Source organism: Oncorhynchus mykiss, unplaced genomic scaffold (assembly GCF_013265735.2).
Source record: "Oncorhynchus mykiss isolate Arlee unplaced genomic scaffold, USDA_OmykA_1.1 un_scaffold_862, whole genome shotgun sequence".
Lineage (NCBI taxonomy): Eukaryota > Metazoa > Chordata > Actinopteri > Salmoniformes > Salmonidae > Oncorhynchus > Oncorhynchus mykiss.
The window spans coordinates 17501-42712 of record NW_023494309.1 but is presented as its reverse complement, the minus strand read 5'-3'; the positions used below and the strand labels follow the sequence as shown (position 1 = coordinate 42712).

At 45.9% G+C, this 25212-nt stretch overlaps 74 non-coding genes and 7 pseudogenes across 74 annotated transcripts; all 81 read left to right on the top strand.

Moving 5' to 3' along the window:
- The first annotated feature begins 5 nt into the window (after nt 1-5).
- LOC118963728 lies at nt 6-121 on the top strand (annotated as a pseudogene).
- Nucleotides 122-383: 262 nt separating this feature from the next.
- Nucleotides 384-502, top strand: LOC118963695. Its single transcript, XR_005050868.1, has one exon. It is a non-coding gene; the product is annotated as a 5S ribosomal RNA (ribosomal RNA).
- Nucleotides 503-679: 177 nt separating this feature from the next.
- LOC118963694 lies at nt 680-798 on the top strand. The gene has a single exon (XR_005050867.1). It is a non-coding gene; the product is annotated as a 5S ribosomal RNA (ribosomal RNA).
- A 260-nt stretch (nt 799-1058) lies between these two features.
- LOC118963693 lies at nt 1059-1177 on the top strand. Its single transcript, XR_005050866.1, has one exon. It is a non-coding gene; the product is annotated as a 5S ribosomal RNA (ribosomal RNA).
- A 176-nt stretch (nt 1178-1353) lies between these two features.
- On the top strand, nt 1354-1472 carry LOC118963692. The gene has a single exon (XR_005050865.1). It is a non-coding gene; the product is annotated as a 5S ribosomal RNA (ribosomal RNA).
- A 178-nt stretch (nt 1473-1650) lies between these two features.
- On the top strand, nt 1651-1769 carry LOC118963691. The gene has a single exon (XR_005050864.1). It is a non-coding gene; the product is annotated as a 5S ribosomal RNA (ribosomal RNA).
- A 177-nt stretch (nt 1770-1946) lies between these two features.
- On the top strand, nt 1947-2065 carry LOC118963690. Its single transcript, XR_005050863.1, has one exon. It is a non-coding gene; the product is annotated as a 5S ribosomal RNA (ribosomal RNA).
- A 259-nt stretch (nt 2066-2324) lies between these two features.
- Nucleotides 2325-2443, top strand: LOC118963689. The gene has a single exon (XR_005050862.1). It is a non-coding gene; the product is annotated as a 5S ribosomal RNA (ribosomal RNA).
- Nucleotides 2444-2620: 177 nt separating this feature from the next.
- LOC118963688 lies at nt 2621-2739 on the top strand. Its single transcript, XR_005050861.1, has one exon. It is a non-coding gene; the product is annotated as a 5S ribosomal RNA (ribosomal RNA).
- Nucleotides 2740-2916: 177 nt separating this feature from the next.
- LOC118963687 lies at nt 2917-3035 on the top strand. Its single transcript, XR_005050860.1, has one exon. It is a non-coding gene; the product is annotated as a 5S ribosomal RNA (ribosomal RNA).
- Nucleotides 3036-3212: 177 nt separating this feature from the next.
- Nucleotides 3213-3331, top strand: LOC118963685. Its single transcript, XR_005050858.1, has one exon. It is a non-coding gene; the product is annotated as a 5S ribosomal RNA (ribosomal RNA).
- A 176-nt stretch (nt 3332-3507) lies between these two features.
- LOC118963684 lies at nt 3508-3626 on the top strand. Its single transcript, XR_005050857.1, has one exon. It is a non-coding gene; the product is annotated as a 5S ribosomal RNA (ribosomal RNA).
- A 176-nt stretch (nt 3627-3802) lies between these two features.
- LOC118963711 lies at nt 3803-3920 on the top strand (annotated as a pseudogene).
- Nucleotides 3921-4096: 176 nt separating this feature from the next.
- LOC118963683 lies at nt 4097-4215 on the top strand. The gene has a single exon (XR_005050856.1). It is a non-coding gene; the product is annotated as a 5S ribosomal RNA (ribosomal RNA).
- A 175-nt stretch (nt 4216-4390) lies between these two features.
- Nucleotides 4391-4510, top strand: LOC118963703. The gene has a single exon (XR_005050876.1). It is a non-coding gene; the product is annotated as a 5S ribosomal RNA (ribosomal RNA).
- A 176-nt stretch (nt 4511-4686) lies between these two features.
- Nucleotides 4687-4805, top strand: LOC118963682. Its single transcript, XR_005050855.1, has one exon. It is a non-coding gene; the product is annotated as a 5S ribosomal RNA (ribosomal RNA).
- A 176-nt stretch (nt 4806-4981) lies between these two features.
- LOC118963681 lies at nt 4982-5100 on the top strand. Its single transcript, XR_005050854.1, has one exon. It is a non-coding gene; the product is annotated as a 5S ribosomal RNA (ribosomal RNA).
- A 177-nt stretch (nt 5101-5277) lies between these two features.
- On the top strand, nt 5278-5396 carry LOC118963680. The gene has a single exon (XR_005050853.1). It is a non-coding gene; the product is annotated as a 5S ribosomal RNA (ribosomal RNA).
- A 176-nt stretch (nt 5397-5572) lies between these two features.
- On the top strand, nt 5573-5691 carry LOC118963679. Its single transcript, XR_005050852.1, has one exon. It is a non-coding gene; the product is annotated as a 5S ribosomal RNA (ribosomal RNA).
- A 177-nt stretch (nt 5692-5868) lies between these two features.
- On the top strand, nt 5869-5986 carry LOC118963704. Its single transcript, XR_005050877.1, has one exon. It is a non-coding gene; the product is annotated as a 5S ribosomal RNA (ribosomal RNA).
- Nucleotides 5987-6163: 177 nt separating this feature from the next.
- On the top strand, nt 6164-6282 carry LOC118963678. Its single transcript, XR_005050851.1, has one exon. It is a non-coding gene; the product is annotated as a 5S ribosomal RNA (ribosomal RNA).
- Nucleotides 6283-6459: 177 nt separating this feature from the next.
- On the top strand, nt 6460-6578 carry LOC118963677. Its single transcript, XR_005050850.1, has one exon. It is a non-coding gene; the product is annotated as a 5S ribosomal RNA (ribosomal RNA).
- A 177-nt stretch (nt 6579-6755) lies between these two features.
- Nucleotides 6756-6874, top strand: LOC118963676. The gene has a single exon (XR_005050849.1). It is a non-coding gene; the product is annotated as a 5S ribosomal RNA (ribosomal RNA).
- Nucleotides 6875-7051: 177 nt separating this feature from the next.
- On the top strand, nt 7052-7170 carry LOC118963674. The gene has a single exon (XR_005050847.1). It is a non-coding gene; the product is annotated as a 5S ribosomal RNA (ribosomal RNA).
- Nucleotides 7171-7346: 176 nt separating this feature from the next.
- On the top strand, nt 7347-7465 carry LOC118963673. Its single transcript, XR_005050846.1, has one exon. It is a non-coding gene; the product is annotated as a 5S ribosomal RNA (ribosomal RNA).
- Nucleotides 7466-7641: 176 nt separating this feature from the next.
- LOC118963672 lies at nt 7642-7760 on the top strand. The gene has a single exon (XR_005050845.1). It is a non-coding gene; the product is annotated as a 5S ribosomal RNA (ribosomal RNA).
- Nucleotides 7761-7937: 177 nt separating this feature from the next.
- Nucleotides 7938-8056, top strand: LOC118963671. The gene has a single exon (XR_005050844.1). It is a non-coding gene; the product is annotated as a 5S ribosomal RNA (ribosomal RNA).
- Nucleotides 8057-8232: 176 nt separating this feature from the next.
- LOC118963670 lies at nt 8233-8351 on the top strand. The gene has a single exon (XR_005050843.1). It is a non-coding gene; the product is annotated as a 5S ribosomal RNA (ribosomal RNA).
- A 177-nt stretch (nt 8352-8528) lies between these two features.
- LOC118963669 lies at nt 8529-8647 on the top strand. The gene has a single exon (XR_005050842.1). It is a non-coding gene; the product is annotated as a 5S ribosomal RNA (ribosomal RNA).
- Nucleotides 8648-8824: 177 nt separating this feature from the next.
- Nucleotides 8825-8943, top strand: LOC118963668. Its single transcript, XR_005050841.1, has one exon. It is a non-coding gene; the product is annotated as a 5S ribosomal RNA (ribosomal RNA).
- Nucleotides 8944-9199: 256 nt separating this feature from the next.
- LOC118963727 lies at nt 9200-9317 on the top strand (annotated as a pseudogene).
- A 252-nt stretch (nt 9318-9569) lies between these two features.
- On the top strand, nt 9570-9687 carry LOC118963698. The gene has a single exon (XR_005050871.1). It is a non-coding gene; the product is annotated as a 5S ribosomal RNA (ribosomal RNA).
- A 177-nt stretch (nt 9688-9864) lies between these two features.
- LOC118963667 lies at nt 9865-9983 on the top strand. The gene has a single exon (XR_005050840.1). It is a non-coding gene; the product is annotated as a 5S ribosomal RNA (ribosomal RNA).
- A 177-nt stretch (nt 9984-10160) lies between these two features.
- LOC118963666 lies at nt 10161-10279 on the top strand. Its single transcript, XR_005050839.1, has one exon. It is a non-coding gene; the product is annotated as a 5S ribosomal RNA (ribosomal RNA).
- A 256-nt stretch (nt 10280-10535) lies between these two features.
- LOC118963696 lies at nt 10536-10654 on the top strand. Its single transcript, XR_005050869.1, has one exon. It is a non-coding gene; the product is annotated as a 5S ribosomal RNA (ribosomal RNA).
- A 259-nt stretch (nt 10655-10913) lies between these two features.
- LOC118963665 lies at nt 10914-11032 on the top strand. Its single transcript, XR_005050838.1, has one exon. It is a non-coding gene; the product is annotated as a 5S ribosomal RNA (ribosomal RNA).
- Nucleotides 11033-11208: 176 nt separating this feature from the next.
- LOC118963663 lies at nt 11209-11327 on the top strand. The gene has a single exon (XR_005050836.1). It is a non-coding gene; the product is annotated as a 5S ribosomal RNA (ribosomal RNA).
- Nucleotides 11328-11579: 252 nt separating this feature from the next.
- On the top strand, nt 11580-11698 carry LOC118963662. The gene has a single exon (XR_005050835.1). It is a non-coding gene; the product is annotated as a 5S ribosomal RNA (ribosomal RNA).
- A 258-nt stretch (nt 11699-11956) lies between these two features.
- Nucleotides 11957-12075, top strand: LOC118963661. Its single transcript, XR_005050834.1, has one exon. It is a non-coding gene; the product is annotated as a 5S ribosomal RNA (ribosomal RNA).
- Nucleotides 12076-12250: 175 nt separating this feature from the next.
- LOC118963660 lies at nt 12251-12369 on the top strand. Its single transcript, XR_005050833.1, has one exon. It is a non-coding gene; the product is annotated as a 5S ribosomal RNA (ribosomal RNA).
- A 176-nt stretch (nt 12370-12545) lies between these two features.
- LOC118963659 lies at nt 12546-12664 on the top strand. Its single transcript, XR_005050832.1, has one exon. It is a non-coding gene; the product is annotated as a 5S ribosomal RNA (ribosomal RNA).
- Nucleotides 12665-12839: 175 nt separating this feature from the next.
- LOC118963658 lies at nt 12840-12958 on the top strand. The gene has a single exon (XR_005050831.1). It is a non-coding gene; the product is annotated as a 5S ribosomal RNA (ribosomal RNA).
- Nucleotides 12959-13135: 177 nt separating this feature from the next.
- Nucleotides 13136-13254, top strand: LOC118963657. Its single transcript, XR_005050830.1, has one exon. It is a non-coding gene; the product is annotated as a 5S ribosomal RNA (ribosomal RNA).
- A 260-nt stretch (nt 13255-13514) lies between these two features.
- LOC118963718 lies at nt 13515-13632 on the top strand (annotated as a pseudogene).
- Nucleotides 13633-13808: 176 nt separating this feature from the next.
- LOC118963656 lies at nt 13809-13927 on the top strand. Its single transcript, XR_005050829.1, has one exon. It is a non-coding gene; the product is annotated as a 5S ribosomal RNA (ribosomal RNA).
- Nucleotides 13928-14103: 176 nt separating this feature from the next.
- LOC118963655 lies at nt 14104-14222 on the top strand. The gene has a single exon (XR_005050828.1). It is a non-coding gene; the product is annotated as a 5S ribosomal RNA (ribosomal RNA).
- Nucleotides 14223-14396: 174 nt separating this feature from the next.
- LOC118963654 lies at nt 14397-14515 on the top strand. The gene has a single exon (XR_005050827.1). It is a non-coding gene; the product is annotated as a 5S ribosomal RNA (ribosomal RNA).
- Nucleotides 14516-14692: 177 nt separating this feature from the next.
- Nucleotides 14693-14811, top strand: LOC118963652. The gene has a single exon (XR_005050825.1). It is a non-coding gene; the product is annotated as a 5S ribosomal RNA (ribosomal RNA).
- A 177-nt stretch (nt 14812-14988) lies between these two features.
- On the top strand, nt 14989-15107 carry LOC118963651. The gene has a single exon (XR_005050824.1). It is a non-coding gene; the product is annotated as a 5S ribosomal RNA (ribosomal RNA).
- A 176-nt stretch (nt 15108-15283) lies between these two features.
- Nucleotides 15284-15402, top strand: LOC118963650. Its single transcript, XR_005050823.1, has one exon. It is a non-coding gene; the product is annotated as a 5S ribosomal RNA (ribosomal RNA).
- A 177-nt stretch (nt 15403-15579) lies between these two features.
- On the top strand, nt 15580-15698 carry LOC118963649. The gene has a single exon (XR_005050822.1). It is a non-coding gene; the product is annotated as a 5S ribosomal RNA (ribosomal RNA).
- A 177-nt stretch (nt 15699-15875) lies between these two features.
- LOC118963648 lies at nt 15876-15994 on the top strand. Its single transcript, XR_005050821.1, has one exon. It is a non-coding gene; the product is annotated as a 5S ribosomal RNA (ribosomal RNA).
- Nucleotides 15995-16252: 258 nt separating this feature from the next.
- Nucleotides 16253-16371, top strand: LOC118963647. Its single transcript, XR_005050820.1, has one exon. It is a non-coding gene; the product is annotated as a 5S ribosomal RNA (ribosomal RNA).
- Nucleotides 16372-16625: 254 nt separating this feature from the next.
- On the top strand, nt 16626-16744 carry LOC118963646. Its single transcript, XR_005050819.1, has one exon. It is a non-coding gene; the product is annotated as a 5S ribosomal RNA (ribosomal RNA).
- A 258-nt stretch (nt 16745-17002) lies between these two features.
- Nucleotides 17003-17121, top strand: LOC118963645. Its single transcript, XR_005050818.1, has one exon. It is a non-coding gene; the product is annotated as a 5S ribosomal RNA (ribosomal RNA).
- A 177-nt stretch (nt 17122-17298) lies between these two features.
- On the top strand, nt 17299-17417 carry LOC118963644. Its single transcript, XR_005050817.1, has one exon. It is a non-coding gene; the product is annotated as a 5S ribosomal RNA (ribosomal RNA).
- Nucleotides 17418-17594: 177 nt separating this feature from the next.
- LOC118963643 lies at nt 17595-17713 on the top strand. The gene has a single exon (XR_005050816.1). It is a non-coding gene; the product is annotated as a 5S ribosomal RNA (ribosomal RNA).
- A 177-nt stretch (nt 17714-17890) lies between these two features.
- LOC118963641 lies at nt 17891-18009 on the top strand. The gene has a single exon (XR_005050814.1). It is a non-coding gene; the product is annotated as a 5S ribosomal RNA (ribosomal RNA).
- A 260-nt stretch (nt 18010-18269) lies between these two features.
- LOC118963640 lies at nt 18270-18388 on the top strand. The gene has a single exon (XR_005050813.1). It is a non-coding gene; the product is annotated as a 5S ribosomal RNA (ribosomal RNA).
- Nucleotides 18389-18565: 177 nt separating this feature from the next.
- On the top strand, nt 18566-18684 carry LOC118963639. The gene has a single exon (XR_005050812.1). It is a non-coding gene; the product is annotated as a 5S ribosomal RNA (ribosomal RNA).
- A 176-nt stretch (nt 18685-18860) lies between these two features.
- On the top strand, nt 18861-18979 carry LOC118963638. Its single transcript, XR_005050811.1, has one exon. It is a non-coding gene; the product is annotated as a 5S ribosomal RNA (ribosomal RNA).
- Nucleotides 18980-19156: 177 nt separating this feature from the next.
- LOC118963637 lies at nt 19157-19275 on the top strand. Its single transcript, XR_005050810.1, has one exon. It is a non-coding gene; the product is annotated as a 5S ribosomal RNA (ribosomal RNA).
- Nucleotides 19276-19452: 177 nt separating this feature from the next.
- LOC118963769 lies at nt 19453-19571 on the top strand. Its single transcript, XR_005050925.1, has one exon. It is a non-coding gene; the product is annotated as a 5S ribosomal RNA (ribosomal RNA).
- Nucleotides 19572-19748: 177 nt separating this feature from the next.
- On the top strand, nt 19749-19867 carry LOC118963768. Its single transcript, XR_005050924.1, has one exon. It is a non-coding gene; the product is annotated as a 5S ribosomal RNA (ribosomal RNA).
- Nucleotides 19868-20043: 176 nt separating this feature from the next.
- Nucleotides 20044-20162, top strand: LOC118963767. The gene has a single exon (XR_005050923.1). It is a non-coding gene; the product is annotated as a 5S ribosomal RNA (ribosomal RNA).
- A 175-nt stretch (nt 20163-20337) lies between these two features.
- LOC118963719 lies at nt 20338-20459 on the top strand (annotated as a pseudogene).
- A 176-nt stretch (nt 20460-20635) lies between these two features.
- LOC118963766 lies at nt 20636-20754 on the top strand. The gene has a single exon (XR_005050922.1). It is a non-coding gene; the product is annotated as a 5S ribosomal RNA (ribosomal RNA).
- Nucleotides 20755-20931: 177 nt separating this feature from the next.
- LOC118963765 lies at nt 20932-21050 on the top strand. The gene has a single exon (XR_005050921.1). It is a non-coding gene; the product is annotated as a 5S ribosomal RNA (ribosomal RNA).
- A 176-nt stretch (nt 21051-21226) lies between these two features.
- LOC118963717 lies at nt 21227-21344 on the top strand (annotated as a pseudogene).
- Nucleotides 21345-21521: 177 nt separating this feature from the next.
- LOC118963763 lies at nt 21522-21640 on the top strand. The gene has a single exon (XR_005050919.1). It is a non-coding gene; the product is annotated as a 5S ribosomal RNA (ribosomal RNA).
- Nucleotides 21641-21899: 259 nt separating this feature from the next.
- Nucleotides 21900-22018, top strand: LOC118963762. Its single transcript, XR_005050918.1, has one exon. It is a non-coding gene; the product is annotated as a 5S ribosomal RNA (ribosomal RNA).
- A 176-nt stretch (nt 22019-22194) lies between these two features.
- Nucleotides 22195-22313, top strand: LOC118963723 (annotated as a pseudogene).
- Nucleotides 22314-22490: 177 nt separating this feature from the next.
- Nucleotides 22491-22609, top strand: LOC118963761. Its single transcript, XR_005050917.1, has one exon. It is a non-coding gene; the product is annotated as a 5S ribosomal RNA (ribosomal RNA).
- A 177-nt stretch (nt 22610-22786) lies between these two features.
- LOC118963760 lies at nt 22787-22905 on the top strand. The gene has a single exon (XR_005050916.1). It is a non-coding gene; the product is annotated as a 5S ribosomal RNA (ribosomal RNA).
- Nucleotides 22906-23081: 176 nt separating this feature from the next.
- Nucleotides 23082-23200, top strand: LOC118963759. The gene has a single exon (XR_005050915.1). It is a non-coding gene; the product is annotated as a 5S ribosomal RNA (ribosomal RNA).
- A 176-nt stretch (nt 23201-23376) lies between these two features.
- On the top strand, nt 23377-23495 carry LOC118963758. The gene has a single exon (XR_005050914.1). It is a non-coding gene; the product is annotated as a 5S ribosomal RNA (ribosomal RNA).
- Nucleotides 23496-23671: 176 nt separating this feature from the next.
- On the top strand, nt 23672-23790 carry LOC118963757. The gene has a single exon (XR_005050913.1). It is a non-coding gene; the product is annotated as a 5S ribosomal RNA (ribosomal RNA).
- Nucleotides 23791-23967: 177 nt separating this feature from the next.
- Nucleotides 23968-24085, top strand: LOC118963709. Its single transcript, XR_005050882.1, has one exon. It is a non-coding gene; the product is annotated as a 5S ribosomal RNA (ribosomal RNA).
- Nucleotides 24086-24262: 177 nt separating this feature from the next.
- Nucleotides 24263-24381, top strand: LOC118963756. The gene has a single exon (XR_005050912.1). It is a non-coding gene; the product is annotated as a 5S ribosomal RNA (ribosomal RNA).
- A 175-nt stretch (nt 24382-24556) lies between these two features.
- LOC118963755 lies at nt 24557-24675 on the top strand. The gene has a single exon (XR_005050911.1). It is a non-coding gene; the product is annotated as a 5S ribosomal RNA (ribosomal RNA).
- Nucleotides 24676-24933: 258 nt separating this feature from the next.
- Nucleotides 24934-25052, top strand: LOC118963754. Its single transcript, XR_005050910.1, has one exon. It is a non-coding gene; the product is annotated as a 5S ribosomal RNA (ribosomal RNA).
- The last annotated feature ends 160 nt before the right edge of the window (nt 25053-25212 follow it).

The window sequence follows — 25212 nt, the reverse complement described above, 5'->3', positions numbered from 1 at the left end:
CTTTCGCTTACGGCCACACGGCCTGAGTAGACTGATCTCGTCCGATTCGGAAGCTAAGCAGGGTCGGGCCTGGTTAGTACTTGGATGGGAGACCGCCTGGGAATACCAGGTGCTGTAAGCTTTTGTCACTGCCTTGTGGAATTTCAACTCTTTGTCCGTTTTTTCCCACAAGGCTGAAATATGTGCCTCGCTTTGAAATAAGTAAGCAAGGTTAGTTTGTATTTCATCCAACAATCTGTGCTACAAATTATGGCTACAGTATATGCAATTTCTTCCACTTTTTGAGTGACACAAAGAGCTATCTAAATGGTTTTGGAAATGCAAAACAAGCTGTTAATCAGGCTCACTTTGACTTTACATGGTGCACCAAGAGATAGTTTCTCGCTTACGGCCACACCGGCCTGAGTACGCCTGATCTCGTCCGATCTCGGAAGCTAAGCAGGGTCGGGCCTGGTTAGTACTTGGATGGGAGACCGCCTGGGAATACCAGGTGCTGTAAGCTTTTTGTCACTGCCTTGTGGAATTTCAACTCTTTGTCCGTTTTTTCCCACAAGGCTGAAATATGTGCCCTCGCTTTGAAATAAGTAAGCAAGGTTAGTTTGTATTTCATCCAACAATCTGTGCTACAAATTATGGCTACAGTATATGCAATTTCATCCACTTTTTGAGATTGCCTTTCGCTTACGGCCACACCGGCCTGAGTACGCCTGATCTCGTCCGATCTCGGAAGCTAAGCAGGGTCGGGCCTGGTTAGTACTTGGATGGGAGACCGCCTGGGAATACCAGGTGCTGTAAGCTTTTTGTCACTGCCTTGTGGAATTTCAACTCTTTGTCCGTTTTTTCCCACAAGGCTGAAATATGTGCCCTCGCTTTGAAATAAGTAAGCAAGGTTAGTTTGTATTTCATCCAACAATCTGTGCTACAAATTATGGCTACAGTATATGCAATTTCTTCCACTTTTTGAGTGACACAAAGATGCTTATCTAAATGGTGGAAATGCAACAGCTGTTAATCAGGCTCACTTTGACTTTACATAGTGCACCAAGAGATAGTTTCTCGCTTACGGCCACACCGGCCTGAGTACGCCTGATCTCGTCCGATCTCGGAAGCTAAGCAGGGTCGGGCCTGGTTAGTACTTGGATGGGAGACCGCCTGGGAATACCAGGTGCTGTAAGCTTTTGTCACTGCCTTGTGGAATTTCAACTCTTTGTCCGTTTTTTCCCACAAGGCTGAAATATGTGCCCTCGCTTTGAAATAAGTAAGCAAGGTTAGTTTGTATTTCATCCAACAATCTGTGCTACAAATTATGGCTACAGTATATGCAATTTCATCCACTTTTTGAGATTGCCTTTCGCTTACGGCCACACCGGCCTGAGTACGCCTGATCTCGTCCGATCTCGGAAGCTAAGCAGGGTCGGGCCTGGTTAGTACTTGGATGGGAGACCGCCTGGGAATACCAGGTGCTGTAAGCTTTTTGTCACTGCCTTGTGGAATTTCAACTCTTTGTCCGTTTTTTCCCACAAGGCTGAAATATGTGCCCTCGCTTTGAAATAAGTAAGCAAGTTAGTTAGTTTGTATTTCATCCAACAATCTGTGCTACAAATTATGGCTACAGTATATGCAATTTCATCCATTTTGAGATTGCCTTTCGCTTACGGCCACACCGGCCTGAGTACGCCTGATCTCGTCCGATCTCGGAAGCTAAGCAGGGTCGGGCCTGGTTAGTACTTGGATGGGAGACCGCCTGGGAATACCAGGTGCTGTAAGCTTTTTGTCACTGCCTTGTGGAATTTCAACTCTTTGTCCGTTTTTTCCCACAAGGCTGAAATATGTGCCCTCGCTTTGAAATAAGTAAGCAAGGTTAGTTTGTATTTCATCCAACAATCTGTGCTACAAATTATGGCTACAGTATATGCAATTTCATCCACTTTTTGAGATTGCCTTTCGCTTACGGCCACACCGGCCTGAGTACGCCTGATCTCGTCCGATCTCGGAAGCTAAGCAGGGTCGGGCCTGGTTAGTACTTGGATGGGAGACCGCCTGGGAATACCAGGTGCTGTAAGCTTTTTGTCACTGCCTTGTGGAATTTCAACTCTTTGTCCGTTTTTTCCCACAAGGCTGAAATATGTGCCCTCGCTTTGAAATAAGTAAGCAAGGAGGTTAGTTTGTATTTCATCCAACAATCTGTGCTACAAATTATGGCTACAGTATATGCAATTTCTTCCACTTTGAGTGACACAAAGATGCTTATCTAAATGGGGAAATGCAACAGCTGTAATCAGGCTCACTTTGACTTTACATAGTGCACCAAGAGATAGTTTCTCGCTTACGGCCACACCGGCCTGAGTACGCCTGATCTCGTCCGATCTCGGAAGCTAAGCAGGGTCGGGCCTGGTTAGTACTTGGATGGGAGACCGCCTGGGAATACCAGGTGCTGTAAGCTTTTTGTCACTGCCTTGTGGAATTTCAACTCTTTGTCCGTTTTTTCCCACAAGGCTGAAATATGTGCCCTCGCTTTGAAATAAGTAAGCAAGGTTAGTTTGTATTTCATCCAACAATCTGTGCTACAAATTATGGCTACAGTATATGCAATTTCATCCACTTTTTGAGATTGCCTTTCGCTTACGGCCACACCGGCCTGAGTACGCCTGATCTCGTCCGATCTCGGAAGCTAAGCAGGGTCGGGCCTGGTTAGTACTTGGATGGGAGACCGCCTGGGAATACCAGGTGCTGTAAGCTTTTTGTCACTGCCTTGTGGAATTTCAACTCTTTGTCCGTTTTTTCCCACAAGGCTGAAATATGTGCCCTCGCTTTGAAATAAGTAAGCAAGGTTAGTTTGTATTTCATCCAACAATCTGTGCTACAAATTATGGCTACAGTATATGCAATTTCATCCACTTTTGAGATTGCCTGTTCGCTTACGGCCACACCGGCCTGAGTACGCCTGATCTCGTCCGATCTCGGAAGCTAAGCAGGGTCGGGCCTGGTTAGTACTTGGATGGGAGACCGCCTGGGAATACCAGGTGCTGTAAGCTTTTTGTCACTGCCTTGTGGAATTTCAACTCTTTGTCCGTTTTTTCCCACAAGGCTGAAATATGTGCCCTCGCTTTGAAATAAGTAAGCAAGGTTAGTTTGTATTTCATCCAACAATCTGTGCTACAAATTATGGCTACAGTATATGCAATTTCATCCACTTTTTGAGATTGCCTTTCGCTTACGGCCACACCGGCCTGAGTACGCCTGATCTCGTCCGATCTCGGAAGCTAAGCAGGGTCGGGCCTGGTTAGTACTTGGATGGGAGACCGCCTGGGAATACCAGGTGCTGTAAGCTTTTTGTCACTGCCTTGTGGAATTTCAACTCTTTGTCCGTTTTTTCCCACAAGGCTGAAATATGTGCCCTCGCTTTGAAATAAGTAAGCAAGGTTAGTTTGTATTTCATCCAACAATCTGTGCTACAAATTATGGCTACAGTATATGCAATTTCATCCACTTTTGAGATTGCCTTTCGCTTACGGCCACACCGGCCTGAGTACGCCTGATCTCGTCCGATCTCGGAAGCTAAGCAGGGTCGGGCCTGGTTAGTACTTGGATGGGAGACCGCCTGGGAATACCAGGTGCTGTAAGCTTTTTGTCACTGCCTTGTGGAATTTCAACTCTTTGTCCGTTTTTTCCCACAAGGCTGAAATATGTGCCCTCGCTTTGAAATAAGTAAGCAAGGTTAGTTTGTATTTCATCCAACAATCTGTGCTACAAATTATGGCTACAGTATATGCAATTTCATCCACTTTTTGAGATTGCCTTCGCTTACGGCCACACCGGCTGAGTACGCCTGATCTCGTCCGATCTCGGAAGCTAAGCAGGGTCGGGCCTGGTTAGTACTTGGATGGGAGACCGCCTGGGAATACCAGGTGCTGTAAGCTTTTTGTCACTGCCTTGTGGAATTTCAACTCTTTGTCCGTTTTTTCCCACAAGGCTGAAATATGTGCCCTCGCTTTGAAATAAGTAAGCAAGGTTAGTTTGTATTTCATCCAACAATCTGTGCTACAAATTATGGCTACAGTATATGCAATTTCATCACTTTTTGAGATTGCCTTTCGCTTACGGCCACACCGGCCTGAGTACGCCTGATCTCGTCCGATCTCGGAAGCTAAGCAGGGTCGGGCCTGGTTAGTACTTGGATGGGAGACCGCCTGGGAATACCAGGTGCTGTAAGCTTTTTGTCACTGCCTTGTGGAATTTCAACTCTTTGTCCGTTTTTTCCCACAAGGCTGAAATATGTGCCCTCGCTTTGAAATAAGTAAGCAAGGTTAGTTGTATTTCATCCAACAATCTGTGCTACAAATTATGGCTACAGTATATGCAATTTCATCCACTTTTTGAGATTGCCTTCGCTTACGGCCACACCGGCCTGAGTACGCCTGATCTCGTCCGATCTCGGAAGCTAAGCAGGGTCGGGCCTGGTTAGTACTTGGATGGGGAGACCGCCTGGGAATACCAGGTGCTGTAAGCTTTTTGTCACTGCCTTGTGGAATTTCAACTCTTTGTCCGTTTTTCCCACAAGGCTGAAATATGTGCCCTCGCTTTGAAATAAGTAAGCAAGGTTAGTTTGTATTTCATCCAACAATCTGTGCTACAAATTATGGCTACAGTATATGCAATTTCATCCACTTTTTGAGATTGCCTTTCGCTTACGGCCACACCGGCCTGAGTACGCCTGATCTCGTCCGATCTCGGAAGCTAAGCAGGGTCGGGCCTGGTTAGTACTTGGATGGGAGACCGCCTGGGAATACCAGGTGCTGTAAGCTTTTTGTCACTGCCTTGTGGAATTTCAACTCTTTGTCCGTTTTTTCCCACAAGGCTGAAATATGTGCCCTCGCTTTGAAATAAGTAAGCAAGGTTAGTTTGTATTTCATCCAACAATCTGTGCTACAAATTATGGCTACAGTATATGCAATTTCATCCACTTTTGAGATTGCCTTTCGCTTACGGCCACACCGGCCTGAGTACGCCTGATCTCGTCCGATCTCGGAAGCTAAGCAGGGTCGGGCCTGGTTAGTACTTGGATGGGAGACCGCCTGGGAATACCAGGTGCTGTAAGCTTTTTGTCACTGCCTTGTGGAATTTCAACTCTTTGTCCGTTTTTTCCCACAAGGCTGAAATATGTGCCCTCGCTTTGAAATAAGTAAGCAAGGTTAGTTTGTATTTCATCCAACAATCTGTGCTACAAATTATGGCTACAGTATATGCAATTTCATCCACTTTTTGAGATTGCCTTTCGCTTACGGCCACACCGGCCTGAGTACGCCTGATCTCGTCCGATCTCGGAAGCTAAGCAGGGTCGGGCCTGGTTAGTACTTGGATGGGAGACCGCCTGGGAATACCAGGTGCTGTAAGCTTTTTGTCACTGCCTTGTGGAATTTCAACTCTTTGTCCGTTTTTTCCCACAAGGCTGAAATATGTGCCCTCGCTTTGAAATAAGTAAGCAAGGTTAGTTTGTATTTCATCCAACAATCTGTGCTACAAATTATGGCTACAGTATATGCAATTTCATCCACTTTTGAGATTGCCTTTCGCTTACGGCCACACCGGCCTGAGTACGCCTGATCTCGTCCGATCTCGGAAGCTAAGCAGGGTCGGGCCTGGTTAGTACTTGGATGGGAGACCGCCTGGGAATACCAGGTGCTGTAAGCTTTTTGTCACTGCCTTGTGGAATTTCAACTCTTTGTCCGTTTTTTCCCACAAGGCTGAAATATGTGCCCTCGCTTTGAAATAAGTAAGCAAGGTTAGTTTGTATTTCATCCAACAATCTGTGCTACAAATTATGGCTACAGTATATGCAATTTCATCCACTTTTTGAGATTGCCTTTCGCTTACGGCCACACCGGCCTGAGTACGCTGATCTCGTCCGATCTCGGAAGCTAAGCAGGGTCGGGCCTGGTTAGTACTTGGATGGGAGACCGCCTGGGAATACCAGGTGCTGTAAGCTTTTTGTCACTGCCTTGTGGAATTTCAACTCTTTGTCCGTTTTTTCCCACAAGGCTGAAATATGTGCCCTCGCTTTGAAATAAGTAAGCAAGGTTAGTTTGTATTTCATCCAACAATCTGTGCTACAAATTATGGCTACAGTATATGCAATTTCATCCACTTTTTGAGATTGCCTTTCGCTTACGGCCACACCGGCCTGAGTACGCCTGATCTCGTCCGATCTCGGAAGCTAAGCAGGGTCGGGCCTGGTTAGTACTTGGATGGGAGACCGCCTGGGAATACCAGGTGCTGTAAGCTTTTTGTCACTGCCTTGTGGAATTTCAACTCTTTGTCCGTTTTTTCCCACAAGGCTGAAATATGTGCCCTCGCTTTGAAATAAGTAAGCAAGGTTAGTTTGTATTTCATCCAACAATCTGTGCTACAAATTATGGCTACAGTATATGCAATTTCATCCACTTTTTGAGATTGCCTTTCGCTTACGGCCACACCGGCCTGAGTACGCCTGATCTCGTCCGATCTCGGAAGCTAAGCAGGGTCGGGCCTGGTTAGTACTTGGATGGGAGACCGCCTGGGAATACCAGGTGCTGTAAGCTTTTTGTCACTGCCTTGTGGAATTTCAACTCTTTGTCCGTTTTTTCCCACAAGGCTGAAATATGTGCCCTCGCTTTGAAATAAGTAAGCAAGGTTAGTTTGTATTTCATCCAACAATCTGTGCTACAAATTATGGCTACAGTATATGCAATTTCATCCACTTTTTGAGATTGCCTTTCGCTTACGGCCACACCGGCCTGAGTACGCCTGATCTCGTCCGATCTCGGAAGCTAAGCAGGGTCGGGCCTGGTTAGTACTTGGATGGGAGACCGCCTGGGAATACCAGGTGCTGTAAGCTTTTTGTCACTGCCTTGTGGAATTTCAACTCTTTGTCCGTTTTTTCCCACAAGGCTGAAATATGTGCCCTCGCTTTGAAATAAGTAAGCAAGGTTAGTTTGTATTTCATCCAACAATCTGTGCTACAAATTATGGCTACAGTATATGCAATTTCATCCACTTTTTGAGATTGCCTTTCGCTTACGGCCACACCGGCCTGAGTACGCCTGATCTCGTCCGATCTCGGAAGCTAAGCAGGGTCGGGCCTGGTTAGTACTTGGATGGGAGACCGCCTGGGAATACCAGGTGCTGTAAGCTTTTGTCACTGCCTTGTGGAATTTCAACTCTTTGTCCGTTTTTTTCCACAAGGCTGAAATATGTGCCCTCGCTTTGAAATAAGTAAGCAAGGTTAGTTTGTATTTCATCCAACAATCTGTGCTACAAATTATGGCTACAGTATATGCAATTTCATCCACTTTTTGAGATTGCCTTTCGCTTACGGCCACACCGGCCTGAGTACGCCTGATCTCGTCCGATCTCGGAAGCTAAGCAGGGTCGGGCCTGGTTAGTACTTGGATGGGAGACCGCCTGGGAATACCAGGTGCTGTAAGCTTTTTGTCACTGCCTTGTGGAATTTCAACTCTTTGTCCGTTTTTTCCCACAAGGCTGAAATATGTGCCCTCGCTTTGAAATAAGTAAGCAAGGTTAGTTTGTATTTCATCCAACAATCTGTGCTACAAATTATGGCTACAGTATATGCAATTTCATCCACTTTTGAGATTGCCTTTCGCTTACGGCCACACCGGCCTGAGTACGCCTGATCTCGTCCGATCTCGGAAGCTAAGCAGGGTCGGGCCTGGTTAGTACTTGGATGGGAGACCGCCTGGGAATACCAGGTGCTGTAAGCTTTTTGTCACTGCCTTGTGGAATTTCAACTCTTTGTCCGTTTTTTCCCACAAGGCTGAAATATGTGCCCTCGCTTTGAAATAAGTAAGCAAGGTTAGTTTGTATTTCATCCAACAATCTGTGCTACAAATTATGGCTACAGTATATGCAATTTCATCCACTTTTTGAGATTGCCTTTCGCTTACGGCCACACCGGCCTGAGTACGCCTGATCTCGTCCGATCTCGGAAGCTAAGCAGGGTCGGGCCTGGTTAGTACTTGGATGGGAGACCGCCTGGGAATACCAGGTGCTGTAAGCTTTTTGTCACTGCCTTGTGGAATTTCAACTCTTTGTCCGTTTTTCCCACAAGGCTGAAATATGTGCCCTCGCTTTGAAATAAGTAAGCAAGGTTAGTTTGTATTTCATCCAACAATCTGTGCTACAAATTATGGCTACAGTATATGCAATTTCATCCACTTTTTGAGATTGCCTTTCGCTTACGGCCACACCGGCCTGAGTACGCCTGATCTCGTCCGATCTCGGAAGCTAAGCAGGGTCGGGCCTGGTTAGTACTTGGATGGGAGACCGCCTGGGAATACCAGGTGCTGTAAGCTTTTTGTCACTGCCTTGTGGAATTTCAACTCTTTGTCCGTTTTTTCCCACAAGGCTGAAATATGTGCCCTCGCTTTGAAATAAGTAAGCAAGGTTAGTTTGTATTTCATCCAACAATCTGTGCTACAAATTATGGCTACAGTATATGCAATTTCATCCACTTTTTGAGATTGCCTTTCGCTTACGGCCACACCGGCCTGAGTACGCCTGATCTCGTCCGATCTCGGAAGCTAAGCAGGGTCGGGCCTGGTTAGTACTTGGATGGGAGACCGCCTGGGAATACCAGGTGCTGTAAGCTTTTTGTCACTGCCTTGTGGAATTTCAACTCTTTGTCCGTTTTTTCCCACAAGGCTGAAATATGTGCCCTCGCTTTGAAATAAGTAAGCAAGGTTAGTTTGTATTTCATCCAACAATCTGTGCTACAAATTATGGCTACAGTATATGCAATTTCATCCACTTTTTGAGATTGCCTTTCGCTTACGGCCACACCGGCCTGAGTACGCCTGATCTCGTCCGATCTCGGAAGCTAAGCAGGGTCGGGCCTGGTTAGTACTTGGATGGGAGACCGCCTGGGAATACCAGGTGCTGTAAGCTTTTTGTCACTGCCTTGTGGAATTTCAACTCTTTGTCCGTTTTTTCCCACAAGGCTGAAATATGTGCCCTCGCTTTGAAATAAGTAAGCAAGGTTAGTTTGTATTTCATCCAACAATCTGTGCTACAAATTATGGCTACAGTATATGCAATTTCTTCCACTTTTGAGTGACACAAAGATGCTTATCTAAATGGTGGAAATGCAACAGCTGTTAATCAGGCTCACTTTGACTTACATAGTGCACCAAGAGATAGTTCTCGTTACGGCCACACCGGCCTGAGTACGCCTGATCTCGTCCGATCTCGGAAGCTAAGCAGGGTCGGCCTGGTTAGTACTTGGATGGGAGACCGCCTGGGAATACCAGGTGCTGTAAGCTTTTTGTCACTGCCTTGTGGAATTTCAACTCTTTGTCCGTTTTTTCCCACAAGGCTGAAATATGCCCTCGCTTTGAAATAAGTAAGCAAGGTTAGTTTGTATTTCATCCAACAATCTGTGCTACAAATTATGGCTACAGTATATGCAATTTCTTCCACTTTTTGAGTGACACAAAGATGCTTATCTAAATGTAAATGCAACAGCTGTTAATCAGGCTCTTTGACTTTACATGGTGCACCAAGAGATAGTTCTCGCTTACGGCCACACCGCCTGAGTACGCCTGATCTCGTCCGATCTCGGAAGCTAAGCAGGGTCGGGCCTGGTTAGTACTTGGATGGGAGACCGCCTGGGAATACCAGGTGCTGTAAGCTTTTTGTCACTGCCTTGTGGAATTTCAACTCTTTGTCCGTTTTTTCCCACAAGGCTGAAATATGTGCCCTCGCTTTGAAATAAGTAAGCAAGGTTAGTTTGTATTTCATCCAACAATCTGTGCTACAAATTATGGCTACAGTATATGCAATTTCATCCACTTTTTGAGATTGCCTTTCGCTTACGGCCACACCGGCCTGAGTACGCCTGATCTCGTCCGATCTCGGAAGCTAAGCAGGGTCGGGCCTGGTTAGTACTTGGATGGGAGACCGCCTGGGAATACCAGGTGCTGTAAGCTTTTTGTCACTGCCTTGTGGAATTTCAACTCTTTGTCCGTTTTTTCCCACAAGGCTGAAATATGTGCCCTCGCTTTGAAATAAGTAAGCAAGGTTAGTTTGTATTTCATCCAACAATCTGTGCTACAAATTATGGCTACAGTATATGCAATTTCATCCACTTTTTGAGATTGCCTTTCGCTTACGGCCACACCGGCCTGAGTACGCCTGATCTCGTCCGATCTCGGAAGCTAAGCAGGGTCGGGCCTGGTTAGTACTTGGATGGGAGACCGCCTGGGAATACCAGGTGCTGTAAGCTTTTTGTCACTGCCTTGTGGAATTTCAACTCTTTGTCCGTTTTTTCCCACAAGGCTGAAATATGTGCCCTCGCTTTGAAATAAGTAAGCAAGGTTAGTTTGTATTTCATCCAACAATCTGTGCTACAAATTATGGCTACAGTATATGCAATTTCTTCCACTTTTTGAGTGACACAAAGATGCTTATCTAAATTGGAAATGCAACAGCTGTTAATCAGGCTCACTTTGACTTTACATGTGCACCAAGAGATAGTTTCTCCTTACGGCCACACCGGCCTGAGTACGCCTGATCTCGTCCGATCTCGGAAGCTAAGCAGGGTCGGGCCTGGTTAGTACTTGGATGGGAGACCGCCTGGGAATACCAGGTGCTGTAAGCTTTTTGTCACTGCCTTGTGGAATTTCAACTCTTTGTCCGTTTTTTCCCACAAGGCTGAAATATGTGCCCTCGCTTTGAAATAAGTAAGCAAGGTTAGTTTGTATTTCATCCAACAATCTGTGCTACAAATTATGGCTACAGTATATGCAATTTCTTCCACTTTTTGAGTGACACAAAGATGCTTATCTAAATGGTGGAAATGCAACAGCTGTTAATCAGGCTCACTTTGACTTACATGGTGCACCAAGAGATAGTTTTTCGCTTACGGCCACACCGGCCTGAGTACGCCTGATCTCGTCCGATCTCGGAAGCTAAGCAGGGTCGGGCCTGGTTAGTACTTGGATGGGAGACCGCCTGGGAATACCAGGTGCTGTAAGCTTTTTGTCACTGCCTTGTGGAATTTCAACTCTTTGTCCGTTTTTCCCACAAGGCTGAAATATGTGCCCTCGCTTTGAAATAAGTAAGCAAGGTTAGTTTGTATTTCATCCAACAATCTGTGCTACAAATTATGGCTACAGTATATGCAATTTCATCCACTTTTTGAGATTGCCTTTCGCTTACGGCCACACCGGCCTGAGTACGCCTGATCTCGTCCGATCTCGGAAGCTAAGCAGGGTCGGGCCTGGTTAGTACTTGGATGGGAGACCGCCTGGGAATACCAGGTGCTGTAAGCTTTTTGTCACTGCCTTGTGGAATTTCAACTCTTTGTCCGTTTTTTCCCACAAGGCTGAAATATGTGCCCTCGCTTTGAAATAAGTAAGCAAGGTTAGTTTGTATTTCATCCAACAATCTGTGCTACAAATTATGGCTACAGTATATGCAATTTCTTCCACTTTTGAGTGACACAAAGATGCTTATCTAAATGGTGGAAATGCAACAGCTTAATCAGGTCACTTTGAATTACATAGGGCACCAAGAGATAGTTCGCTTACGGCCACACCGGCCTGAGTACGCCTGATCTCGTCCGATCTCGGAAGCTAAGCAGGGTCGGGCCTGGTTAGTACTTGGATGGGAGACCGCCTGGGAATACCAGGTGCTGTAAGCTTTTTGTCACTGCCTTGTGGAATTTCAACTCTTTGTCCGTTTTTTCCCACAAGGCTGAAATATGTGCCCTCGCTTTGAAATAAGTAAGCAAGGTTAGTTTGTATTTCATCCAACAATCTGTGCTACAAATTATGGCTACAGTATATGCAATTCTTCCACTTTTTGAGTGACACAAAGATGCTTATCTAAATGGTGGAAATGCAACAGCTGTAATCAGGCTCACTTTGACTTTACATAGTGCACCAAGAGATAGTTTCTCGCTTACGGCCACACCGGCCTGAGTACGCCTGATCTCGTCCGATCTCGGAAGCTAAGCAGGGTCGGGCCTGGTTAGTACTTGGATGGGAGACCGCCTGGGAATACCAGGTGCTGTAAGCTTTTGTCACTGCCTTGTGGAATTTCAACTCTTTGTCCGTTTTTCCCACAAGGCTGAAATATGTGCCCTCGCTTTGAAATAAGTAAGCAAGGTTAGTTTGTATTTCATCCAACAATCTGTGCTACAAATTATGGCTACAGTATATGCAATTTCATCCACTTTTTGAGATTGCCTTTCGCTTACGGCCACACCGGCCTGAGTACGCCTGATCTCGTCCGATCTCGGAAGCTAAGCAGGGTCGGGCCTGGTTAGTACTTGGATGGGAGACCGCCTGGGAATACCAGGTGCTGTAAGCTTTTGTCACTGCCTTGTGGAATTTCAACTCTTTGTCCGTTTTTTCCCACAAGGCTGAAATATGTGCCCTCGCTTTGAAATAAGTAAGCAAGGTTAGTTTGTATTTCATCCAACAATCTGTGCTACAAATTATGGCTACAGTATATGCAATTTCATCCACTTTTTGAGATTGCCTTTCGCTTACGGCCACACCGGCCTGAGTACGCCTGATCTCGTCCGATCTCGGAAGCTAAGCAGGGTCGGGCCTGGTTAGTACTTGGATGGGAGACCGCCTGGGAATACCAGGTGCTGTAAGCTTTTTGTCACTGCCTTGTGGAATTTCAACTCTTTGTCCGTTTTTTCCCACAAGGCTGAAATATGTGCCCTCGCTTTGAAATAAGTAAGCAAGGTTAGTTTGTATTTCATCCAACAATCTGTGCTACAAATTATGGCTACAGTATATGCAATTTCATCACTTTTTGAGATGCCTTTCGCTTACGGCCACACCGGCCTGAGTACGCCTGATCTCGTCCGATCTCGGAAGCTAAGCAGGGTCGGGCCTGGTTAGTACTTGGATGGGAGACCGCCTGGGAATACCAGGTGCTGTAAGCTTTTTGTCACTGCCTTGTGGAATTTCAACTCTTTGTCCGTTTTTTCCCACAAGGCTGAAATATGTGCCCTCGCTTTGAAATAAGTAAGCAAGGTTAGTTTGTATTTCATCCAACAATCTGTGCTACAAATTATGGCTACAGTATATGCAATTTCATCCACTTTTTGAGATTGCCTTTCGCTTACGGCCACACCGGCCTGAGTACGCCTGATCTCGTCCGATCTCGGAAGCTAAGCAGGGTCGGGCCTGGTTAGTACTTGGATGGGAGACCGCCTGGGAATACCAGGTGCTGTAAGCTTTTTGTCACTGCCTTGTGGAATTTCAACTCTTTGTCCGTTTTTTCCCACAAGGCTGAAATATGTGCCCTCGCTTTGAAATAAGTAAGCAAGGTTAGTTTGTATTTCATCCAACAATCTGTGCTACAAATTATGGCTACAGTATATGCAATTTCTTCCACTTTTTGAGTGACACAAAGATGCTTATCTAAATGGTGGAAATGCAACAGCTGTTAATCAGGCTCACTTTGACTTTACATAGTGCACCAAGAGATAGTTTCTCGCTTACGGCCACACGGCCTGAGTACGCCTGATCTCGTCCGATCTCGGAAGCTAAGCAGGGTCGGGCCTGGTTAGTACTTGGATGGGAGACCGCCTGGGAATACCAGGTGCTGTAAGCTTTTTGTCACTGCCTTGTGGAATTTCAACTCTTTGTCCGTTTTTTCCCACAAGGCTGAAATATGTGCCCTCGCTTTGAAATAAGTAAGCAAGGTTAGTTTGTATTTCATCCAACAATCTGTGCTACAAATTATGGCTACAGTATATGCAATTTCATCCACTTTTGAGATTGCCTTTCGCTTACGGCCACACCGGCCTGAGTACGCCTGATCTCGTCCGATCTCGGAAGCTAAGCAGGGTCGGGCCTGGTTAGTACTTGGATGGGAGACCGCCTGGGAATACCAGGTGCTGTAAGCTTTTTGTCACTGCCTTGTGGAATTTCAACTCTTTGTCCGTTTTTTCCCACAAGGCTGAAATATGTGCCCTCGCTTTGAAATAAGTAAGCAAGGTTAGTTTGTATTTCATCCAACAATCTGTGCTACAAATTATGGCTACAGTATATGCAATTTCATCCACTTTTGAGATTGCCTTTCGCTTACGGCCACACCGGCCTGAGTACGCCTGATCTCGTCCGATCTCGGAAGCTAAGCAGGGTCGGGCCTGGTTAGTACTTGGATGGGAGACCGCCTGGGAATACCAGGTGCTGTAAGCTTTTTGTCACTGCCTTGTGGAATTTCAACTCTTTGTCCGTTTTTCCCACAAGGCTGAAATATGTGCCCTCGCTTTGAAATAAGTAAGCAAGGTTAGTTTGTATTTCATCCAACAATCTGTGCTACAAATTATGGCTACAGTATATGCAATTTCATCCACTTTTGAGATGCCTTTCGCTTACGGCCACACCGGCCTGAGTACGCCTGATCTCGTCCGATCTCGGAAGCTAAGCAGGGTCGGGCCTGGTTAGTACTTGGATGGGAGACCGCCTGGGAATACCAGGTGCTGTAAGCTTTTTGTCACTGCCTTGTGGAATTTCAACTCTTTGTCCGTTTTTTCCCACAAGGCTGAAATATGTGCCCTCGCTTTGAAATAAGTAAGCAAGGTTAGTTTGTATTTCATCCAACAATCTGTGCTACAAATTATGGCTACAGTATATGCAATTTCATCCACTTTTTGAGATTGCCTTTCGCTTACGGCCACACCGGCCTGAGTACGCCTGATCTCGTCCGATCTCGGAAGCTAAGCAGGGTCGGGCCTGGTTAGTACTTGGATGGGAGACCGCCTGGGAATACCAGGTGCTGTAAGCTTTTTGTCACTGCCTTGTGGAATTTCAACTCTTTGTCCGTTTTTTCCCACAAGGCTGAAATATGTGCCCTCGCTTTGAAATAAGTAAGCAAGGTTAGTTTGTATTTCATCCAACAATCTGTGCTACAAATTATGGCTACAGTATATGCAATTTCATCCACTTTTTGAGATTGCCTTTCGCTTACGGCCACACCGGCCTGAGTACGCCTGATCTCGTCCGATCTCGGAAGCTAAGCAGGGTCGGGCCTGGTTAGTACTTGGATGGGAGACCGCCTGGGAATACCAGGTGCTGTAAGCTTTTTGTCACTGCCTTGTGGAATTTCAACTCTTTGTCCGTTTTTTCCCACAAGGCTGAAATATGTGCCCTCGCTTTGAAATAAGTAAGCAAGGTTAGTTTGTATTTCATCCAACAATCTGTGCTACAAATTATGGCTACAGTATATGCAATTTCATCCACTTTTGAGATTGCCTTTCGCTTACGGCCACACCGGCCTGAGTACGCCTGATCTCGTCCGATCTCGGAAGCTAAGCAGGGTCGGGCCTGGTTAGTACTTGGATGGGAGACCGCCTGGGAATACCAGGTGCTGTAAGCTTTTTGTCACTGCCTTGTGGAATTTCAACTCTTTGTCCGTTTTTTCCCACAAGGCTGAAATATGTGCCCTCGCTTTGAAATAAGTAAGCAAGGTTAGTTTGTATTTCATCCAACAATCTGTGCTACAAATTATGGCTACAGTATATGCAATTTCATCCACTTTTTGAGATTGCCTTTCGCTTACGGCCACACCGGCCTGAGTACGCCTGATCTCGTCCGATCTCGGAAGCTAAGCAGGGTCGGGCCTGGTTAGTACTTGGATGGGAGACCGCCTGGGAATACCAGGTGCTGTAAGCTTTTTGTCACTGCCTTGTGGAATTTCAACTCTTTGTCCGTTTTTTCCCACAAGGCTGAAATATGTGCCCTCGCTTTGAAATAAGTAAGCAAGGTTAGTTTGTATTTCATCCAACAATCTGTGCTACAAATTATGGCTACAGTATATGCAATTTCATCCACTTTTTGAGATTGCCTTTCGCTTACGGCCACACCGGCCTGAGTACGCCTGATCTCGTCCGATCTCGGAAGCTAAGCAGGGTCGGGCCTGGTTAGTACTTGGATGGGAGACCGCCTGGGAATACCAGGTGCTGTAAGCTTTTTGTCACTGCCTTGTGGAATTTCAACTCTTTGTCCGTTTTTTCCCACAAGGCTGAAATATGTGCCCTCGCTTTGAAATAAGTAAGCAAGGTTAGTTTGTATTTCATCCAACAATCTGTGCTACAAATTATGGCTACAGTATATGCAATTTCTTCATTTTTGAGTGACACAAAGATGCTTATCTAAATGGTGGAAATGCAACAGCTGTTAATCAGGCTCACTTTGACTTTACATAGTGCACCAAGAGATAGTTTCTCGCTTACGGCCACACCGGCCTGAGTACGCCTGATCTCGTCCGATCTCGGAAGCTAAGCAGGGTCGGGCCTGGTTAGTACTTGGATGGGAGACCGCCTGGGAATACCAGGTGCTGTAAGCTTTTTGTCACTGCCTTGTGGAATTTCAACTCTTTGTCCGTTTTTTCCCACAAGGCTGAAATATGTGCCCTCGCTTTGAAATAAGTAAGCAAGGTTAGTTTGTATTTCATCCAACAATCTGTGCTACAAATTATGGCTACAGTATATGCAATTTCTTCCACTTTTTGAGTGACACAAAGAGCTTATCTAAATGGGGAAATGCAAAGCTGTTAATCAGCTCACTTTGATTTACATAGTGCACAAGAGATAGTTTCTCGCTTACGGCCACACCGGCCTGAGTACGCCTGATCTCGTCCGATCTCGGAAGCTAAGCAGGGTCGGGCCTGGTTAGTACTTGGATGGGAGACCGCCTGGGAATACCAGGTGCTGTAAGCTTTTGTCACTGCCTTGTGGAATTTCAACTCTTTGTCCGTTTTTCCCACAAGGCTGAAATATGTGCCCTCGCTTTGAAATAAGTAAGCAAGGTTAGTTTGTATTTCATCCAACAATCTGTGCTACAAATTATGGCTACAGTATATGCAATTTCTTCCACTTTTTGAGTGACACAAAGATGCTTATCTAAATGGTGGAAATGCAACAGCTGTTAATCAGGCTCACTTTGACTTTACATAGTGCACCAAGAGATAGTTTCTCGCTTACGGCCACACCGGCCTGAGTACGCCTGATCTCGTCCGATCTCGGAAGCTAAGCAGGGTCGGGCCTGGTTAGTACTTGGATGGGAGACCGCCTGGGAATACCAGGTGCTGTAAGCTTTTTGTCACTGCCTTGTGGAATTTCAACTCTTTGTCCGTTTTTTCCCACAAGGCTGAAATATGTGCCCTCGCTTTGAAATAAGTAAGCAAGGTTAGTTTGTATTTCATCCAACAATCTGTGCTACAAATTATGGCTACAGTATATGCAATTTCATCCACTTTTTGAGATTGCCTTTCGCTTACGGCCACACCGGCCTGAGTACGCCTGATCTCGTCCGATCTCGGAAGCTAAGCAGGGTCGGGCCTGGTTAGTACTTGGATGGGAGACCGCCTGGGAATACCAGGTGCTGTAAGCTTTTTGTCACTGCCTTGTGGAATTTCAACTCTTTGTCCGTTTTTTCCCACAAGGCTGAAATATGTGCCCTCGCTTTGAAATAAGTAAGCAAGGTTAGTTTGTATTTCATCCAACAATCTGTGCTACAAATTATGGCTACAGTATATGCAATTTCATCCACTTTTTGAGATTGCCTTTCGCTTACGGCCACACCGGCCTGAGTACGCCTGATCTCGTCCGATCTCGGAAGCTAAGCAGGGTCGGGCCTGGTTAGTACTTGGATGGGAGACCGCCTGGGAATACCAGGTGCTGTAAGCTTTTTGTCACTGCCTTGTGGAATTTCAACTCTTTGTCCGTTTTTTCCCACAAGGCTGAAATATGTGCCCTCGCTTTGAAATAAGTAAGCAAGGTTAGTTTGTATTTCATCCAACAATCTGTGCTACAAATTATGGCTACAGTATATGCAATTTCATCCACTTTTTGAGATTGCCTTTCGCTTACGGCCACACCGGCCTGAGTACGCCTGATCTCGTCCGATCTCGGAAGCTAAGCAGGGTCGGGCCTGGTTAGTACTTGGATGGGAGACCGCCTGGGAATACCAGGTGCTGTAAGCTTTTTGTCACTGCCTTGTGGAATTTCAACTCTTTGTCCGTTTTTTCCCACAAGGCTGAAATATGTGCCCTCGCTTTGAAATAAGTAAGCAAGGTTAGTTTGTATTTCATCCAACAATCTGTGCTACAAATTATGGCTACAGTATATGCAATTTCTTCCACTTTTTGAGTGACACAAAGATGCTTATCTAAATGGTGGAAATGCAACAGCTGTTAATCAGGCTCACTTTGACTTTACATAGTGCACCAAGAGATAGTTTCTCGCTTACGGCCACACCGGCCTGAGTACGCCTGATCTCGTCCGATCTCGGAAGCTAAGCAGGGTCGGGCCTGGTTAGTACTTGGATGGGAGACCGCCTGGGAATACCAGGTGCTGTAAGCTTTTTGTCACTGCCTTGTGGAATTTCAACTCTTTGTCCGTTTTTTCCCACAAGGCTGAAATATGTGCCCTCGCTTTGAAATAAGTAAGCAAGGTTAGTTTGTATTTCATCCAACAATCTGTGCTACAAATTATGGCTACAGTATATGCAATTTCATCCACTTTTTGAGATTGCCTTTCGCTTACGGCCACACCGGCCTGAGTACGCCTGATCTCGTCCGATCTCGGAAGCTAAGCAGGGTCGGGCCTGGTTAGTACTTGGATGGGAGACCGCCTGGGAATACCAGGTGCTGTAAGCTTTTTGTCACTGCCTTGTGGAATTTCAACTCTTTGTCCGTTTTTTCCCACAAGGCTGAAATATGTGCCCTCGCTTTGAAATAAGTAAGCAAGGTTAGTTTGTATTTCATCCAACAATCTGTGCTACAAATTATGGCTACAGTATATGCAATTTCATCCACTTTTTGAGATGCCTTTCGCTTACGGCCACACCGGCCTGAGTACGCCTGATCTCGTCCGATCTCGGAAGCTAAGCAGGGTCGGGCCTGGTTAGTACTTGGATGGGAGACCGCCTGGGAATACCAGGTGCTGTAAGCTTTTTGTCACTGCCTTGTGGAATTTCAACTCTTTGTCCGTTTTTTCCCACAAGGCTGAAATATGTGCCCTCGCTTTGAAATAAGTAAGCAAGGTTAGTTTGTATTTCATCCAACAATCTGTGCTACAAATTATGGCTACAGTATATGCAATTTCATCCACTTTTTGAGATTGCCTTTCGCTTACGGCCACACCGGCCTGAGTACGCCTGATCTCGTCCGATCTCGGAAGCTAAGCAGGGTCGGGCCTGGTTAGTACTTGGATGGGAGACCGCCTGGGAATACCAGGTGCTGTAAGCTTTTTGTCACTGCCTTGTGGAATTTCAACTCTTTGTCCGTTTTTTCCCACAAGGCTGAAATATGTGCCCTCGCTTTGAAATAAGTAAGCAAGGTTAGTTTGTATTTCATCCAACAATCTGTGCTACAAATTATGGCTACAGTATATGCAATTTCATCCACTTTTTGAGATTGCCTTTCGCTTACGGCCACACCGGCCTGAGTACGCCTGATCTCGTCCGATCTCGGAAGCTAAGCAGGGTCGGGCCTGGTTAGTACTTGGATGGGAGACCGCCTGGGAATACCAGGTGCTGTAAGCTTTTTGTCACTGCCTTGTGGAATTTCAACTCTTTGTCCGTTTTTTCCCACAAGGCTGAAATATGTGCCCTCGCTTTGAAATAAGTAAGCAAGGTTAGTTTGTATTTCATCCAACAATCTGTGCTACAAATTATGGCTACAGTATATGCAATTTCATCCACTTTTTGAGATTGCCTTTCGCTTACGGCCACACCGGCCTGAGTACGCCTGATCTCGTCCGATCTCGGAAGCTAAGCAGGGTCGGGCCTGGTTAGTACTTGGATGGGAGACCGCCTGGGAATACCAGGTGCTGTAAGCTTTTTGTCACTGCCTTGTGGAATTTCAACTCTTTGTCCGTTTTTTCCACAAGGCTGAAATATGTGCCCTCGCTTTGAAATAAGTAAGCAAGGTTAGTTTGTATTTCATCCAACAATCTGTGCTACAAATTATGGCTACAGTATATGCAATTTCATCCACTTTTTGAGATTGCCTTTCGCTTACGGCCACACCGGCCTGAGTACGCCTGATCTCGTCCGATCTCGGAAGCTAAGCAGGGTCGGGCCTGGTTAGTACTTGGATGGGAGACCGCCTGGGAATACCAGGTGCTGTAAGCTTTTTGTCACTGCCTTGTGGAATTTCAACTCTTTGTCCGTTTTTTCCCACAAGGCTGAAATATGTGCCCTCGCTTTGAAATAAGTAAGCAAGGTTAGTTTGTATTTCATCCAACAATCTGTGCTACAAATTATGGCTACAGTATATGCAATTTCATCCACTTTGAGATTGCCTTTCGCTTACGGCCACACCGGCCTGAGTACGCCTGATCTCGTCCGATCTCGGAAGCTAAGCAGGGTCGGGCCTGGTTAGTACTTGGAGGATGGGAGACCGCCTGGGAATACCAGGTGCTGTAAGCTTTTTGTCACTGCCTTGTGGAATTTCAACTCTTTGTCCGTTTTTTCCCACAAGGCTGAAATATGTGCCCTCGCTTTGAAATAAGTAAGCAAGGTTAGTTTGTATTTCATCCAACAATCTGTGCTACAAATTATGGCTACAGTATATGCAATTTCATCCACTTTTTGAGATGCCTTTCGCTTACGGCCACACCGGCCTGAGTACGCCTGATCTCGTCCGATCTCGGAAGCTAAGCAGGGTCGGGCCTGGTTAGTACTTGGATGGGAGACCGCCTGGGAATACCAGGTGCTGTAAGCTTTTTGTCACTGCCTTGTGGAATTTCAACTCTTTGTCCGTTTTTTCCCACAAGGCTGAAATATGTGCCCTCGCTTTGAAATAAGTAAGCAAGGTTAGTTTGTATTTCATCCAACAATCTGTGCTACAAATTATGGCTACAGTATATGCAATTTCATCCACTTTTTGAGATTGCCTTTCGCTTACGGCCACACCGGCCTGAGTACGCCTGATCTCGTCCGATCTCGGAAGCTAAGCAGGGTCGGGCCTGGTTAGTACTTGGATGGGAGACCGCCTGGGAATACCAGGTGCTGTAAGCTTTTTGTCACTGCCTTGTGGAATTTCAACTCTTTGTCCGTTTTTTCCCACAAGGCTGAAATATGTGCCCTCGCTTTGAAATAAGTAAGCAAGGTTAGTTTGTATTTCATCCAACAATCTGTGCTACAAATTATGGCTACAGTATATGCAATTTCATCCACTTTTGAGATTGCCTTTCGCTTACGGCCACACGGCCTGAGTACGCCTGATCTCGTCCGATCTCGGAAGCTAAGCAGGGTCGGGCCTGGTTAGTACTTGGATGGGAGACCGCCTGGGAATACCAGGTGCTGTAAGCTTTTTGTCACTGCCTTGTGGAATTTCAACTCTTTGTCCGTTTTTTCCCACAAGGCTGAAATATGTGCCCTCGCTTTGAAATAAGTAAGCAAGGTTAGTTTGTATTTCATCCAACAATCTGTGCTACAAATTATGGCTACAGTATATGCAATTTCATCCACTTTTTGAGATTGCCTTTCGCTTACGGCCACACCGGCCTGAGTACGCCTGATCTCGTCCGATCTCGGAAGCTAAGCAGGGTCGGGCCTGGTTAGTACTTGGATGGGAGACCGCCTGGGAATACCAGGTGCTGTAAGCTTTTTGTCACTGCCTTGTGGAATTTCAACTCTTTGTCCGTTTTTTCCCACAAGGCTGAAATATGTGCCCTCGCTTTGAAATAAGTAAGCAAGGTTAGTTTGTATTTCATCCAACAATCTGTGCTACAAATTATGGCTACAGTATATGCAATTTCTTCCACTTTTGAGTGACACAAAGATGCTTATCTAAATGGTGGAAATGCAACAGCTGTTAATCAGGCTCACTTTGACTTTACATAGTGCACCAAGAGATAGTTTCTCGCTTACGGCCACACCGGCCTGAGTACGCCTGATCTCGTCCGATCTCGGAAGCTAAGCAGGGTCGGGCCTGGTTAGTACTTGGATGGGAGACCGCCTGGGAATACCAGGTGCTGTAAGCTTTTTGTCACTGCCTTGTGGAATTTCAACTCTTTGTCCGTTTTTTCCCACAAGGCTGAAATATGTGCCCTCGCTTTGAAATAAGTAAGCAAGGTTAGTTTGTATTTCATCCAACAATCTGTGCTACAAATTATGGCTACAGTATATGCAATTTCATCCACTTTTGAGATTGCCTTTCGCTTACGGCCACACGGCCTGAGTACGCCTGATCTCGTCCGATCTCGGAAGCTAAGCAGGGTCGGGCCTGGTTAGTACTTGGATGGGAGACCGCCTGGGAATACCAGGGTGCTGTAAGCTTTTTGTCACTGCCTTGTGGAATTTCAACTCTTTGTCCGTTTTTTCCCACAAGGCTGAAATATGTGCCCTCGCTTTGAAATAAGTAAGCAAGGTTAGTTTGTATTTCATCCAACAATCTGTGCTACAAATTATGGCTACAGTATATGCAATTTCATCCACTTTTTGAGATTGCCTTTCGCTTACGGCCACACCGGCCTGAGTACGCCTGATCTCGTCCGATCTCGGAAGCTAAGCAGGGTCGGGCCTGGTTAGTACTTGGATGGGAGACCGCCTGGGAATACCAGGTGCTGTAAGCTTTTTGTCACTGCCTTGTGGAATTTCAACTCTTTGTCCGTTTTTTCCCACAAGGCTGAAATATGTGCCCTCGCTTTGAAATAAGTAAGCAAGGTTAGTTTGTATTTCATCCAACAATCTGTGCTACAAATTATGGCTACAGTATATGCAATTTCATCCACTTTTTGAGATTGCCTTTCGCTTACGGCCACACCGGCCTGAGTACGCCTGATCTCGTCCGATCTCGGAAGCTAAGCAGGGTCGGGCCTGGTTAGTACTTGGATGGGAGACCGCCTGGGAATACCAGGTGCTGTAAGCTTTTGTCACTGCCTTGTGGAATTTCAACTCTTTGTCCGTTTTTTCCCACAAGGCTGAAATATGTGCCCTCGCTTTGAAATAAGTAAGCAAGGTTAGTTTGTATTTCATCCAACAATCTGTGCTACAAATTATGGCTACAGTATATGCAATTTCATCCACTTTTTGAGATTGCCTTTCGCTTACGGCCACACCGGCCTGAGTACGCCTGATCTCGTCCGATCTCGGAAGCTAAGCAGGGTCGGGCCTGGTTAGTACTTGGATGGGAGACCGCCTGGGAATACCAGGTGCTGTAAGCTTTTTGTCACTGCCTTGTGGAATTTCAACTCTTTGTCCGTTTTTTCCCACAAGGCTGAAATATGTGCCCTCGCTTTGAAATAAGTAAGCAAGGTTAGTTTGTATTTCATCCAACAATCTGTGCTACAAATTATGGCTACAGTATATGCAATTTCATCCACTTTTTGAGATTGCCTTTGCTTACGGCCACACCGGCCTGAGTACGCCTGATCTCGTCCGATCTCGGAAGCTAAGCAGGGTCGGGCCTGGTTAGTACTTGGATGGGAGACCGCCTGGGAATACCAGGTGCTGTAAGCTTTTTGTCACTGCCTTGTGGAATTTCAACTCTTTGTCCGTTTTTCCCACAAGGCTGAAATATGTGCCCTCGCTTTGAAATAAGTAAGCAAGGTTAGTTTGTATTTCATCCAACAATCTGTGCTACAAATTATGGCTACAGTATATGCAATTTCATCCACTTTTTGAGATTGCCTTTCGCTTACGGCCACACCGGCCTGAGTACGCCTGATCTCGTCCGATCTCGGAAGCTAAGCAGGGTCGGGCCTGGTTAGTACTTGGATGGGAGACCGCCTGGGAATACCAGGTGCTGTAAGCTTTTTGTCACTGCCTTGTGGAATTTCAACTCTTTGTCCGTTTTTTCCCACAAGGCTGAAATATGTGCCCTCGCTTTGAAATAAGTAAGCAAGGTTAGTTTGTATTTCATCCAACAATCTGTGCTACAAATTATGGCTACAGTATATGCAATTTCATCCACTTTTTGAGATTGCCTTTCGCTTACGGCCACACCGGCCTGAGTACGCCTGATCTCGTCCGATCTCGGAAGCTAAGCAGGGTCGGGCTGGTTAGTACTTGGATGGGAGACCGCCTGGGAATACCAGGTGCTGTAAGCTTTTTGTCACTGCCTTGTGGAATTTCAACTCTTTGTCCGTTTTTTCCCACAAGGCTGAAATATGTGCCCTCGCTTTGAAATAAGTAAGCAAGGTTAGTTTGTATTTCATCCAACAATCTGTGCTACAAATTATGGCTACAGTATATGCAATTTCATCCACTTTTTGAGATTGCCTTTCGCTTACGGCCACACCGGCCTGAGTACGCCTGATCTCGTCCGATCTCGGAAGCTAAGCAGGGTCGGGCCTGGTTAGTACTTGGATGGGAGACCGCCTGGGAATACCAGGTGCTGTAAGCTTTTTGTCACTGCCTTGTGGAATTTCAACTCTTTGTCCGTTTTTCCCACAAGGCTGAAATATGTGCCCTCGCTTTGAAATAAGTAAGCAAGGTTAGTTTGTATTTCATCCAACAATCTGTGCTACAAATTATGGCTACAGTATATGCAATTTCATCCACTTTTTGAGATTGCCTTTGCTTACGGCCACACCGGCCTGAGTACGCCTGATCTCGTCCGATCTCGGAAGCTAAGCAGGGTCGGGCCTGGTTAGTACTTGGATGGGAGACCGCCTGGGAATACCAGGTGCTGTAAGCTTTTTGTCACTGCCTTGTGGAATTTCAACTCTTTGTCCGTTTTTTCCCACAAGGCTGAAATATGTGCCCTCGCTTTGAAATAAGTAAGCAAGGTTAGTTTGTATTTCATCCAACAATCTGTGCTACAAATTATGGCTACAGTATATGCAATTTCTTCCACTTTTGAGTGACACAAAGATGCTTATCTAAATGGTGGAAATGCAACAGCTGTAATCAGGCTCACTTTGACTTTACATAGTGCACCAAGAGATAGTTTCTAGCTTACGGCCACACCGGCCTGAGTACGCCTGATCTCGTCCGATCTCGGAAGCTAAGCAGGGTCGGGCCTGGTTAGTACTTGGATGGGAGACCGCCTGGGAATACCAGGTGCTGTAAGCTTTTTGTCACTGCCTTGTGGAATTTCAACTCTTTGTCCGTTTTTTCCCACAAGGCTGAAATATGTGCCCTCGCTTTGAAATAAGTAAGCAAGGTTAGTTTGTATTTCATCCAACAATCTGTGCTACAAATTATGGCTACAGTATATGCAATTTCTTCCACT